Source organism: Ovis aries, chromosome 21, assembly GCF_016772045.2.
Source record: "Ovis aries strain OAR_USU_Benz2616 breed Rambouillet chromosome 21, ARS-UI_Ramb_v3.0, whole genome shotgun sequence".
Lineage (NCBI taxonomy): Eukaryota > Metazoa > Chordata > Mammalia > Artiodactyla > Bovidae > Ovis > Ovis aries.
In genome coordinates this window covers 43484934-43497023 of record NC_056074.1, presented here as the reverse complement: position 1 = coordinate 43497023, position 12090 = coordinate 43484934, and positions in this window count along the sequence as shown.

The window sequence follows — 12090 nt, the reverse complement described above, 5'->3', positions numbered from 1 at the left end:
AGCACCAGGCTCTGGACACGTCTGCGCCAGTGGCCTCTCACCGCTGAGCTCTTGCGTGTGGCCAGGCCTGGATACAGGAGCATCTGGAATATAGCGGGGAGGAAAGACCCCAGCGAGCAGTTTCCAGCCTGGATTTGGTCATGCAGGTGGAACCTCTGAGCCAAGAGGGTTTGAGGAAGAAGCAAGAAAGGTTGGTCTAGGTGAGAAGACCAGGGATGCCTCCTGGCTCAGCTCAAGCCTCTCCAGATATGGGGCTTTAGCCGGGAACAGTCAGAGGGGCCTCCCTGGTGATTCTTTATGACATCATAGCCCGTGTGTTAGGCTCCCAGCTCATCTTGATTGGACCCCTCAATTTGCCAAGTCCTTGTAGTATTTCCAGGCTGCTGATCTGAACTTGCTTCCCACCTGAAAAATGTCTGTTATTGGTCAGTTGCTAAGTCATGTCCAACTCTTTGAGACCCAGTGAACTGCAGCACACCAGGCCTCCCAGTCCTTCACCGTCTCCCAGAGTTTGTTCAAATTCATGTCCATTGAGACTGTGATGCCATCCATCCGTCTCATCCTCTGTCATGCCCTTCTCCTCCTGCCTTCAATCTTTCCCAGCATCAGGGTCTTTTCCAATGAGTCAGTTCTTCTCATCAGGTGACCAAAGTATTGGAGTTTCAGCTTCAGCATCAGTCTTTCCAAAGAATATCCAGCGTTGATTTCCCTTAGGATTGACTGGTCTGATCTCCTTGCAGTCCAGGGGACTCTCAAGAGTCTCCTCCAGCACTACAATTCAAAAGCATCAATTCTTCTGCGCTCAGCCTTGTTTATGTTCCAACTCTCACATCCGTACATGACTACTGGAAAAGTCATAGCTTTGACTATATGGATCTTTGTCAGCAAAGTGATGTCTCTGCTTTTTAATATGCTGTCTGCCTTCAGCACAAAGGTCCAAACTCCTCTGTGAACCTCAAAGCCCATAGGAGCACTGTCCTGAGGTCTGGAAAAGAGGAGCCCTTGCCCCAGGCCCTACACCTTAAAAGGCCTCTGGAGGTGGTTGACTGGCAACCCCCCAAAAGACATGGAACCCTGGAATATGGTCTTATTCAGCACAGAGGTCCTTGCTGATGGGGTTGAGATAAGGCTCCAGAGCTGAGGGCTTTCCTGGTGGCTCAGATGGTAAAAAAATCTGCCTGCAATGGGGGAGACACAGGTTCAATCCCTGGGTCAAGAAGATTCCCTGGAGAAGGGAATGGCAACTCACTCCAGTATTCTTACCTGGAGAATTCCACGGACAGAGGAGCCTGGTGGGCTACAGTCCACAGGGTCACAAAGAATTGGACACAGCTGAGCGACTAACACTTTCTGAAGTCGTCATGATCACCCAGGCGGGCCTGAAATCTGACAATGGGTGTCTTTATAAGAGAGAGAAGGCAGAAAGGTCCTCACAGACACGGAAGGAAGGAGGCCACGTGAGCACAGAGGCTGGAGGGGTGCAGCCTTGGACCCCAGAAGGTGGGAGTGACAGGACGGATGGGCCCCGGGGGCCTCTGGAGGGACAGCACGCCGGGTCTGGACGGCTGGGCTCTACTCCGAGAGAGAATTCATCCGTGTTGTTTTGCCCACCCAGTCACTGGCCTCTTGCACTGATTCGAATCCGCTGCAGGTGGTTGGGGCCGGGCCAGAGGCTCAGAGCAGGGAGCACACTGCCATGAGCAACAGACTTCTTCCTGTGTGCCCTTCCCTTTTCTCTACAGCGTGACGACAGCGGTGCCCACCCTGCAGGGCTCGGGAGGACGAAACGGTCCCATCATGTCGAGCACCTGGAGCACTCTCGGCATCTACCCGTGCACTACTTGTTTAGCCGTTATGATGATGGTTTCTCTCTTTTCACTGTGAGGAAGAATTTATTTATAACTGAAGTCCAGGAACTCAGCAAAATATACAATAAAACAACTCCACTGTCTATTAACGGTTATGACTTTTATAATTTGCCCAGTCACTTAGCTTGTAGGTGGCAAGCTCATATTTGAAGCCAGGTCCGCCAGCAGACAAAGCCCATGCTCTTGAGGCTTTTGTTGGGCTATGAAAAAGGGTAAAATGAATAGGCCCCCTAACGGGCCTGGAGTGTTATGCTGAGTGGAGTTCAGGAATGGCCTGATCTAGGAGGACAGGGACTGTGTCCAATGCGCAGCTACACCCTCGGGACTTTGGACTGCGCTTGGTGCATAGCAGGTACTCAGTAAGTCAGCTTGGAAGGAATTGGTGATGAGCGATCCCTCTCCCCTCTCAGGAGGCCAGAGTTTTGGTCCAGCCAGCCTTGCCTCAGTGGGACTGGGGCAGAGATGGGAGTCTCTTTGCCCACATTCATGCCTGAGGCAGGGGTGGGATATCTTGGAAGGAATGTGGGAGACGGGCAGTAGACAAAGGCTGGGGAGGTCAGCCCTCATGCCTGAGCCTTCGGAGGCGGTGACGTTAGCAGCTTGGTCCGAATTTTCATCCAGCTACAGAGCGAGGGCAGAGAATTTTCCAGAACCCCAGACCAGTGACTATACAATCCAAGAGCAGGGCAGCCCTGGCCTGTGAATTCCTGGGGGCAAAGCTGGCCGCCTGGAAGCCAGAGGGGTGGCAGCTTTGTCTGGGAGGCCTCAGAGGCCAAGGGTGAGGGGCGGTGGGACGACTGGGGGGCCCTGCATTTGGAAAGATCACTGGGTACCATGTGGGAGCTGAGGAGCTCTTAGTGGGAGTCTAAGGTCAGCCAGATTGGGTGGGGATGGGGGATAATTTTAGATCAAAAGCACCCAAAATAGCCCACTTCCCTTTCTGCAGGGCCCGAGGGAAGGATGGGAATCTCCAGATATGGGGAGGGGGCAGCGTGTGGTGGGAGGGCAATGAGAAAGCACCCGGTTTTCCCATCTTTTTGTCTTCAGCTTCTCTCTCTGTGAAGAAACAGGTGAGGATCCATCCTGCCTGCCCAGGTCTCAGCATCTAAGATGCCCAGGAAAGGACTTGATGAGCTCTGAACAGCTGAGGCATCTCTGTCGGGGTCAGGACTCTCTGAGCAGGGAGGTAGGCTGCAGGGCCAGGTACGGCTGGGAGGGCCCGGACCCTCTGTGCCCCGGCTTCTCTTGAGACGCTACCTAGAGAAGGCCTTGGGACCCATCGCTGTTGGCTTGGCATCTTCTGCTTTTTCCAGTCCCTGTGGGAGCCCCTGTTCCTTCTCTTTTGAAGCCCCTGCCTTCAGGGACAGGCTTTCAGGCCGAGGCCCTTGCTCTTGGAAGAGGCCTGGTCGGTTGTGGGGAGAGGGACACTCATAAAAGAAACCCTTCCCTCTCTTCTTGGGCCGGGGTCTCCGCGGGACACCGTGCCTGTGTGCCTGAGGCCATCCCAATACCTCCCTTAACAACAACAAAAAACCCACCATTTGGTCCATCAAAGCCGTTTTGTCCTCGGCAGGGCTCAATTTGCACCTGGTTGCAGGTCAGTGAGCAGGCGGAGGAGGAGCTGGGATGGGTTTACGACAGGGCAGGCTGGGAGGCTCTGGAGGCTGCAGAGTTGGCACCATTTGGAGCCCCCCTGCTGGGACTGCCTTCCCCCTGTGGGCCCTGCCCCCACTGCACACAGGCCAGCAGGAGGGAGGTCTCTCCGGAGCCAGCTTCCAGGAGGCAGCCAGGGGTCCTAGACCTGGGAGGGGCGTTCAGTGGGGATGGTGGCACTGCCTCCTGCTGGGAGGGACCCCTGGGTTAGCGCTGGTCAGAGCCCTCTGCCCTCAGTCCCCACGGGACAGCCAGGGTGGTCTTCCCCAAAGCAGACTGGCTAACCATACCCCCAGCTTGTAGCCTTCCAGAACCTTCTATGAGGTGAGGATTCTGCCTGTGCCTACACTCTTGGCCTTGTCTCAGCCCCTCTCTTCTGGCTCACAAGCCCCCCACTCCGTTATTCCTGAACCCCCCACCCCCCAGTTCAATTATCACCTCTGCAGGTAGGTCTTCCCAGATTTTCCTGGCTGGTCACCCCCTCCTAAGTCCCTCACAGCCCAGCTTGCATGATGTGGTCACCATCTGTCTTCCCAGCTGGACTCTGGGCTGCCTGGGGCGGAGACCCCACTGGAGTTTGCTCACTTCTGTGTCCCCATCCTCCTGGCCCAACTGGGGCAGAGCAGGGTCCCCCATGAGTGTGTGTTGGGTGGAGACAGGATGGTGGAGGGTGTTTGCAGGTGTCCTAGGTGAGCCCTGGGGGCCTGCTGCTGTCTGTCAGGCTGAGGGGGCCCCACCAGGACCCTCCTTCAGGGGCCTCACCTCCCTCACAGCCCCCAGTCCCCATCACAATGACAGGCATGCGCTCTGGGCTGGGGCAGCTGAGGCCCCAGGAGAGGAGACCTTGATGCACCCAGGAGCCAGCTGGTCCTGCGTGGACAGAGCTCTGCGTCCAGCCCGAGGGTCTCCCCCGTCCCACCTCCACCACCAGGGCACCAGCCCAGCCTGTGTGATGAGAGTGGGGCTGTGTGGTTTACATGCAGACCCTGAGTGCAGGGCCTGGCTCTGGGTGTGTCCCAGTGGGACAGGGGCAGGATGGGAGAGGCCCAGCCCACAGGCGGCCCGTGGCCGCTCTGACAAATGGTGACAAGCTGGGTGGCTTCAAACCACACAAACCGATCTTCTCTTGTGTTTGTGGAGGTCAGAGTCCTCGGTGAGCTTCTGGGCAGGGTCTGTGCTCTTGCCTCTTCCAGCTCCTGCAGGCTGCCTGCATCCCTTGGCGGGTGGCTCATCCCTTTGACCTCTGCCTCCGCCGTCTCCATCTCTGGCTTTGATCTGCTTCCCTCTTGTAAGAACCCTTGTGATGACATTGAGTCCATCCGGATAATCCAGGGTGATCTCCCCTTGGTTTCTTGTGTGTGTGCGTGCCAAGTTGCTTCAGTCATGTCTGACTCTTCGTCACCCTAAGGACTGCAGACCTCCAGGAACCTCTGTCCATGGGATTCTCCAGACAAGAATTCTGGAGTGGGTTGCCGTGCCCTCCTCCAGGGGATCTTCTTGACCCAGGGATCGAACCTGCATCTCTTGTGTCTCCTGCACTGGTAGGTGGGTTCTCTACCTTTACACCGCCTGGGAAGCCCACCCCCTTAGCTTCGCTCCAACCTTTATTTTATCACACCACAAAGTCCCCTCTGCCGCGTAAGGTAATGTGTTCTCAGGTTCCCGGGATCAAGGTGTGGACATTTATGGGAAGGAGAGACGCTTAGCTCCCTCTCCAGGAACTGAGAGGACGCCCAGCTGGCCAAGTCAGAAGGGTAGCAGCTCGCCTGGCCTGTGCAGGCTCGGACTCCCCTGTTACCTGCTCCCTGGGTCCTCAGAACAGTGCTCTCAGGTAGGGGCCACCATCGTTCCCACGGCGCAGGTGAGAAACCTGGAAAGGAGCCAAGTTCAGCCAGAAAAGCGAGGGCTCGAGTCCAGCTCGCGGGTGGGGGCACCTCACCCCCAAGCCTGCCTATGGCCCTGGTCTCACGCTGCGGCCGTCTACGCTGGGTTCTAACCTTATCTTTGAGAAACTCGCACTGACATGTGATGCACGCACAGCCACGTGCACGGCTGGGTGGATCAAGACAGAGCCACACCCTGCACCACGCCCTGAGGGTAACCACTCCTGACTCCCATCAGCATATCTGAATTCTGCCTGCTTCTGCTTTCTATGAAGGAATCGTCCAAAGTCTGTGCTCTGGAGTCTGGCTTCATTAATCTCGGCATCTGTCTGATCGGCCCTTGGGTGAGCTGCTGGGCAGGAGCTCGCAAGGCTCCCTGGATGCCGATATACGGAGACACCAGGGCCCACCTGTGCACGCTTCTCTACGCGTGCTTTCAGGTGGAGTCCAGCTTGGGGCTTTTCTAACCAAGGCTTCAGAGAACGCTCCAGCGCATGTCTTTTGGGGTACATGTGCATGCGTTTTGACTGGGTACGCACAAGAGCACACAGGCTGAACAGGGCTCTCCTTTTGTGTCTCTTTAGCCTCACGGAGACACAGTTCACAGCTCACGCAATCCGCTTGTTAGACTGTGCAGTCCAGTGGATCCTGGTGAACTCAACGTCTTGTACAACCATCGGCCCCTCTGATTTTCACCGAGAGCTTCTCTTCAGGACTGAAGTCTCCCTGCTGGCCTCTGACACCTTCCCTTCCAAGTAAAAGTGAGACATTCAATGCCTACTGAGCGAGTGCCAGCTGTATGCATGCGTGTGCGCTAAGTCGCTCAGTCACGTCTGACTCTTTGGGACCCTACGGACTCTAGACCCAGGCCATGCCCTCCTGCCATGCCACGCTCAGCCATTAATTCCAGTTTGAGCCAGTTTAATAAACAGCTAAATAAAGGAGCTAAGAACAGCTTCACAATTAGAGTGGGTTGCCATGCCCTCCTCCACAGGATCTTCCTGACCCAGGGGCTGGACCTGCATCTCTTATGCCTTCTGTATTGACAGGCGAGTTCTTTACCACTAGCTCCACCTGAGAAGCCAGCTGTATACCCAGAAATATTCTAAAATCTAGTGACTCCGCCCAAATGGGAAGGTGGGGTCTTGGCTTCCTGGATTGTGCATTCTGGAACGGCAGGCAAACAGATATATGGGGCCACATCAAACTGCAAAGAGTGCCTCAAAGTCAACAGTGAGGTGATGGGCAGAGGGTGTCCAGGGCTTGGAGGGTTCCCGGGGTGGGTGCTGGGGTCGCCTGGCCCAGGCCAACGCAGGTGCTCATGCAGCAGCTGGGCAGCGTGTGCAGTGTGTGGGGGGTCAGGGCGTGGATTTTGAGGCAAAAATGGACTCACCAGCGGCAGCCAAGCCTGCAGGCCATGGGCTGCGCATTCCTGGGTCTGGCGCTTTGAGCTGTGGGTCCGAGTGAGGCGGTGGACTGGCGGAGCCTTTAATCAGGCCGAAATTGCTATGGGGGTGCCCTAGGACACACACAGGAGGGGCCACGAGGCTGGCTCAGCCATTAATTCCAGTTTGAGCCAGTTTAATAAATAGCTAAATAAAGAAACTGAGAACAGCTTCGCAATTAGCCTGGACTCCTCACTAAGTGGTAGGTGGATCCTCGTTTTCCTAAAATAAGTTCTTTCCGTTGCTTGGTGGCGACGCAGCCGGAGCCCTCCGTGGGATGAAAGCTCCTCCTGGCCACTGGGACGCAGCCGCAGGGACCGCAGAGTCCCCTGGAGTGAGGGCAAAATGACCGAGTCCAGCTCAGGAGGATTTCCGTAGATAGAAAACACACGTGCTCGCTTCTCCGCGAGCAGCGTGGAGACCAGTGAGCATTTGGGCCTGCCAGCTTGTCAACCTTGAGCTGCTCCCCAGGCACAGGGGGACCCCTGACGCCAGGGGACCCCCCAGGAGCAGACCTCCCTGCCTTCCAGACTCTCCCTGGCAAGCGACGTGGATGGTGGGGGTCTGCACCCAGGAAGCCCGCTCGCCATTGCCAGCAGCCCGGGACCCCTGAGCCTCAGTGGTCTGCTCTGTGAAATGGGCTCTCACCCACAAGGCTGTGTGAGACAAAGTAGAGTGTGAAGCTCTCAGTGTGGCCTTGGCGCTTGGAGGCCAGGTCTTGAGATGTGCTGATCACAGCCTCCCTTCATTAACCCTGGGATCCAGGGGCCAGCTTGGAAATCAGGTCTGAGCATAGAGAGGTGAGTGACTGGCCCAGCCTCATGCAGCACCAAAGACTTGTTTCCCCTCTCTTGTCTTCCTGCCGGCGGCTGGGGAGCAGGGCCTGGCGAGATGGGGTGTGAGCTGGCCGACCACCCAGGCTGGCGGGGGTGAGTGGGGCTGGCATCGCCCCAGTTGCCTCGCAGAGACCACTCTCAGGGTTCATCCAGCCAGGCCTCTGGGCCCACCTGGGCATGGCCATGCCGAGCTGTGCCCTCCCGAGCCACAATCAAGGCTGGAAGGTTCTGGAAGCTCCTGCAGTCACCGCGGCATGTTATCAGACATCCCAGCAATGCGCCCACGAGATGTTTGTTGATAAGCTACTTGTAAGTGGGGCGGAGCGGCAGTAATTAATGCCGGGAAGTGATAAGTGTTAAGTGCAGGAGTAGTCTGGGTGAACTTGGCGGAGAATCAGAAAGCCAGCGACGGCTGCCTCCTGCCTCGGGGCTCCTCCGCTTCCCAGGTCAGGCACCCGCCCCTTTCTGCATCTTCAATGCCGAGCACCATCTTTCCCAGTTGATTGGTGTGCTTTTCAATAATCGATAGACTAATTTTAGGGCAGTTTGAAGTTTACACGGCAATAGAGCTGATGGCGTGCAGCCTTCCAGACCCCTCAGAGCTGCCTATTTTTCACATCTTGCGTGAGTGGGACACTCACAGTTACAGTTGGTGAATCCAGACTGGTACACTGTTGTTGGTTAAAGCCCTGAGTTTACTAGGGTAATGGCACCCCCCACTCCAGGACTATGAAGACTTACTGGAGAAGGCAATGGCACCCCACTCCAGGACTCTTGCCTGGAAAATCCCATGGACGGAGGAGCCTGGTAGGCTGCAGCCCAGGGGGTCGCTAAGAGTCGGACACGACTGAGCAACTTCACTTTCACTTTTCACTTTCCTGCATTGGAGAAGGCAATGGCACCCCACTACAGTGTTCTTGCCTGGAGAATCCCGGGGACGGGGGAGCCTGGTGGGCTGCTGTCTCTGGGGTTGCACAGAGTTGGACACGACTGCAGCGACGCAGCAGCAGCAGCCCCTTGCGCTGTTATTTCCCTGAACTGCGCTCAGTGGAGTCTTACTCTTTGTGACCCCATGGACTCACAGGCCCACCAGGCTCCTCTGTCCATGGGATTCTCCAGGCAAGTACCCTGGAGTGGGTTGCCATTTCCCTCTCCAGGGGATCTTCCTGACCCGGGGATGGAGCCTTGTCTCCTGCGGCTCGTGCAGTGGCAGGCGGATTCGGTACCGCTGCACCACCTGGGAGGCCCCCAGGGTTTGCCAAAGTGTAGTAACACACAGATGGGGAAGGCGTGTGGTGCGTGTCTACATGTGTTCAGAGCAATTCTGGTACACAAGGATCTGGGTCGAGGTGGTCCAGATGGACAGAGCCTGGCGGCTAAGCTTCCATCCTTATTTTCATGTCTCTGTCTTCACCTTTAAAGCGGACAACCTGTGTCCACTTATCCAGGGGCTAAGACTCTGGGCTCCTGATGCAGGGAGCCTGGGCTCGACCTCTGGTCAGGGAACTGGATCTTGCAAGCTGCAACCAAGACTCAGCGCAGTCAAGCTAAATAATTAAAAGAGTAAAATAGTAGCTGTTTAAAAATAAAGTGCATGACCTGTGGACAGGGAATGGTTGGGTCTCACTCGTGTAATCAATCTGACCGTCTTTGCCTTTTATTGGGAGCATTTATAGATCATTACTATTCAGTGACGTCCCCAGAGGGGGTTGCGCTGAAGGATGCCTTGTTGGCTTTTTCCGTCTTCTGTTCTGTCTCTCCTTTCTTCTCATTCTCCATCTGCTTATTAGCTTTACCTCTTGGTCTTCGTTTTGTTTGTTTAGCGCTTGCTTTGAAGTCTGTGTGTCCCCACCTAGCATCGCGTCACACGCAGCTTCACACAGAGCAAGAAACTCCTGGCAGTGCCCTCCCCCCGTCTCTCGTCCTCTGGCCTTCATACATTTTCTTCTGCATGTTTTCTGACCCCCCTCCCCCACCAGAATACGCCACAGCTATCTTCGCTTTAAGCAGCCACTTAAATATTTTGAGATTTTTCTAAAGGGAAAAACTGTCTATTTGGCTTCATGAAAGGAACCGTTTTCCGGGTGCCTTGCTAATCCTCAGCAGTGTGACTTGATTTTAAGTTTATAACATTTGGGGAGGCAAAAGTTACACTCTAGCGGACATTCCTTTGATGACGGAGCATTGTCATTCTTCAGTCACTGAGCCGTGTTCGACTTTTTGTGAACCCAAGGACTGCGGCGTGCCAGGCTCCTCTTCCCTTCACCATCTCCTGGAGTTTGTTCAGACGCCTGTCCGTTGAGTCCGTGATGCCGTCCAAGCATCTCATTCTCTGTCGGCCCCTTCTCCTGTCTTCATTCTTTCCCAGCATCAGGGTTTTTTCCAGTGAGTCGGCATTTTGCATCAGGTGGCCAAAGTATTAGAGCTTCAGCTTCAGCATCAGACCTCCCAGTGAATATTCACGGTTGATTTCCTTCAGGATGGACTGGTTTGATCTCCTTGCATTGTACACTTTGAATAGTAATAATATTCAACATTAACTGAGCACCTACTGTGTGCTACGCTCTCTGCTCTACGCTTTATATCCATAAAGTCAGTTATTCAGTGAACCAGCTCTCTGAGGTGGATTCTGTTGTTACAGCTCTTGTTGCAGAGGAGAACACTGAAGCAACCAGAGGTCATTCCTGCTGCGGTGGGGCAGGCCCAGGGTCGCTTCCTGGCGCTTCCCCAGCCAGCCCATGCCAGCCTGGGCCCCGCTAAGGCGCCTGCATGAGCCGTTCCACAGCCCTGCCCCCTCGCCTGACTCCTGGCTGTTGGCAGAAAGTGAGAGTTCAAGCCCTTGTTAGAATCATGAAGTACCAGAGCGTATAAAGAACTCTCATCACTCGACAACACGAAGAACAAGCAAGAGGCCTTGAAGAAGCGTTTCTCCCAAAAAGATGTCACGTGACTAATAAGCACATGGAAAGATGCTCATTCTGTTTTCCAACACACACACACGCACACGCACACTCATGCAAACACACAAGCATGCACGCACATGCACACACACGCACACACATGCACACGCATGCACACGCATGCACACGCATGCACATGCACACGCACACACATGCACACACATGCACACACGCGCGCGCACGCACTCACGGAGGTGGCAAAATTATGCAGATGTCATTTGGAGAAGCTTGGAGAAAACTGCCGTTGGTTCTTTTAATGCAGAAATGTCCCGGCAAGCGGTGCCAGGCTGGGTCAGCGCCTTGGGGCAGGACCCCCCGGGAGAGCCAGGCGCTAGTTCCCCAACCACATCACAGAGCGAGCGAGGCGGGGACCCAGGCTGCGGGCGACGGGGCGCTGCTCTGTCCGATGCTGACTTGCTTCCCCGCAGGGTCCTGGACTGTTGGAGCCCCAGAGAATATCGGTGCCTCTCGAACGCCCCGCTGGGGAGCACGTGGAGGAGGGGACAAGAGATCAGGGGGTCCCTGGCCTCAGCCGCTGTCTCCAGCACACCTCTGGTGTGCTCAGCTTTGCCTGTGATGCTCCATTTCACCGGGAAAACGGGCGGTCCTAACAAAGATCAGCTTTAAACAGTGACGGGTGGCAACGCCCATACAAGAGGGAGGCTCGGGGAAGGGAGGCAGCGTGCCCACGGCTCTCAGAGTTCGTGTCTGGGGAGAGCCGCTGTGTGCAGAGTCCACGCTGACCACCTTGTCCTGGCTGCCCCCAGGCCCAGCCACTAGACCCAGCTGACGGCAGGATGCCTTAGACCTTCTGCCTGGTCTCCCTGCCGTGGTGAAGCCTCGGGGTCCACATACTACTGCCTAGAACCGGCTGAGCTCTGCTCCGTCTGATGCAGATTTGATGCCTGTCCCTGGCAAGAGACCCATCTTTGCGGCGCTGTCCACAGCAGTCTCTCCCGGACCACAGGGACCGTTCTGTGAGTCCTCCTCCCCAGACCTGTGGGCCACCCCTCCTCATGCATACGGGGTACTCAGCACCCAGACACGGGCTTCCCAAGAGAAGCTGAGAGCTGGCCTCACAGTACGGGCTTCCCAAGTGGGGCAGTGGTAAAGAATCAGCCTGCCCTTGCAGGAGAGGCAAGAGACCTGGGTTTGATCCCTGGGTCAGGAAGATCCCCTGAAGAAGGGAATGGCAGCCCACTCCAGTGCTCTTGCCTGGAAAATTCCATGGACAGAGGAGCCTGGTGGGCGGCAGTGCTTGGAGTCACACAGAGTTGGACACACTGAGGGCACACACGGGCTCACACTACAGCAGACCAGGCTTGAGACTTGTTCCTCATCTGTCACCTCCGGAGCCACTGGCCCACGTGACGGCCCATCCTTCTACGATAGACATCCTCAGCCCAGCGGACTTGCAGGCAGGCGCCCTGCCTCCTGCCCCGCTG